The 2,096-nt window shown below is 30.5% G+C and overlaps 1 protein-coding gene across 1 annotated transcript in view; it reads right to left on the reverse strand.

The window, feature by feature from the left end:
- LOC106475400 (anaphase-promoting complex subunit 15-like) overlaps positions 1-1,808 on the reverse strand; it is a 6,147-nt gene extending 4,339 nt beyond the window's left edge. The window contains exon 1 of the mRNA XM_022379513.1: positions 1,251-1,808. The gene's annotated coding sequence lies outside the window, so the exon portion shown is untranslated. The remainder of the gene's footprint in view (positions 1-1,250) is intronic.
- Positions 1,809-2,096: the final 288 nt, after the last annotated feature.

Here is a 2,096-nt window from a genome sequence, read left to right on the forward strand (position 1 = left end):
AATTAAAACATTTTTAACAATTAATGGAAAAGAATTTTTTTGAAAGTACTTATTGCTTGGGTGATTAATGTTATTAAACTCTCTGCTCAGCATGCAGCTGTATTTAAAGAGAAAATGTAACTTTTTGTGCAGTTTATAATTGTTTTGGATTTATGAACAAGAAAGTAACAGTAGCTTTGTATAAAACTGTGGTAAGGTCTCATTTGGAGCAGAGGCTGCAGTTTTGAAGATTAATATAGGAAGGATATCATGGTTAAGAAGAGTGCACGATTTGTCTATAGAGTGATGTAAGAACGACTTAAAAAAGAGTTTTGGACTTTTTCCTAGAACACAAAGGGCTTACAGAGGACTTGATTTGGGTGTTCAGAATTGTTAAGGATCAGTAAACTCCATCCGAGTAGTGGAAAGGGTATTAACTTATGAATTTGAACATAAACTGAAAGAAATTTTTAATTTTTTATTACTAATTGCCTTTCTTGTGTACTAGTTAGTTACACAGATTTAACTACTAAAGGTGTAACCTTCAGTGACAAAAGGAAAAATTAGTATCCAAGGTTAACTTTCCCATTTTTCTTAGTAGGTTCCATATGCTACTTATGTAACAATTTGAAAGAATCACTGAGTAATTAAGGAATTTTATATATATATATTATATAAATAATTTATTGCATTACATTTTGAAACCATTGACAAAGTTTTTTAAACACTTATCCAGTAAAATAAATAACACATCTAACTTGTGGTACCTAAACCTAATCAAACAAAAAATGTTCTTAATCTTAGTTTTTTTTTTTGCCACTGGGCAGGTCTTCAAATTTCAATTCCTGATGCCTCCTACTACTAGCTCTAGTGACAGGTCTGAGATTGCAGAGATGGAAGGAAAGTGTATTATATGATTTTGAATTAGCTTACATGCATAAGATAATTCTCCAAATAAAATTTAAACGAGTTATGTATAACGACAAACTATACATATTAAATTCACATTGAGGTATGGCACAGTGAAACTGGGACAATTTAATAATTTTACTGCTTCAAGTTCAACATCAACTTGATCAAGTGTTTGTGATAAAGAGAAAAACTGGGACGTCTTTGGTAGACCTATTAATACAATGTAATAAAATTATTATAAAAATACAATGTTCATAAAGAAATTAATTTATTTTATGTGGCAACGTCTAGAGCAATTTCCTTTCGTCAGGCTTAAATTACTTCAAATGTTAATACGAATAAAAAAACAACAAACTTACATCTAAACAACTTCTATTAAGTTCTAGTACAACCGAGTACTGTCCAGTTGTTTCACGAATCCCGTATTTCCTGTTTTTCAAAAAATTTCTGCTGGTCAAGAAAGAAACTAAATATTTAATATTGAATTGCTGCCAGTTTCGCAATATTTAACACTGAATTAAAATTCCTAAAGAATTGAGATCATAGCCAATAAAACTAAACATCGAATAAAAAACGTAAGCCAATACAAATTAAGCACATTGCTAAGCCTTTTGACGTATGACAATTGAAATAGGCCGATTTCATGCGATGGATGCTGTAAATTAAACGTGCTTTTAAATGAGCCTATTTTGTGCTTAATTTAAAATATCTGTTGTTGTTTTTTTTTGCGATGTGCGATAATTTTTCGTTGAATACTATAATTTTGAGGTTCCTGTACAACATTCCCTTTGCATTTTTCAGGTCTGGCAATTAACATCGATTATTTTTCATTCATAGTCTGCCGTAACCAGATTACTCAGCGGAAAGTCTAATGTTTTATAATGCTAAAATTCGGGTTTCGATGGTCGTGGTGGTTATAGTGTAGCTTTGTGCTTAATGGCAAACAAACAAACCAAAGCTCGCCATCTAATGATGCTAAGCAAACTTTTTGAAAGGTAGTTTATTTGTTGTTTTCAGTTTTTTAAAAACATATTTACTTGTTTACCCGTAAATAATTATAATAATATGTTTTCACAAGTTATTCCTCTAAATTATTCAAGTTTTTATTCTCAGTGTGTTAAGAAGTTATTACAATTTGTTTTTGTATTTTCTTTAGCCCAAAGCTAAAACGATGGGCTATCTGTACCCTGTCCACCTCCATTAAT

This window comes from Limulus polyphemus, unplaced genomic scaffold, assembly GCF_000517525.1.
Source record: "Limulus polyphemus unplaced genomic scaffold, Limulus_polyphemus-2.1.2 Scaffold8518, whole genome shotgun sequence".
Classification (NCBI taxonomy): Eukaryota; Metazoa; Arthropoda; class Merostomata; order Xiphosura; family Limulidae; genus Limulus; species Limulus polyphemus.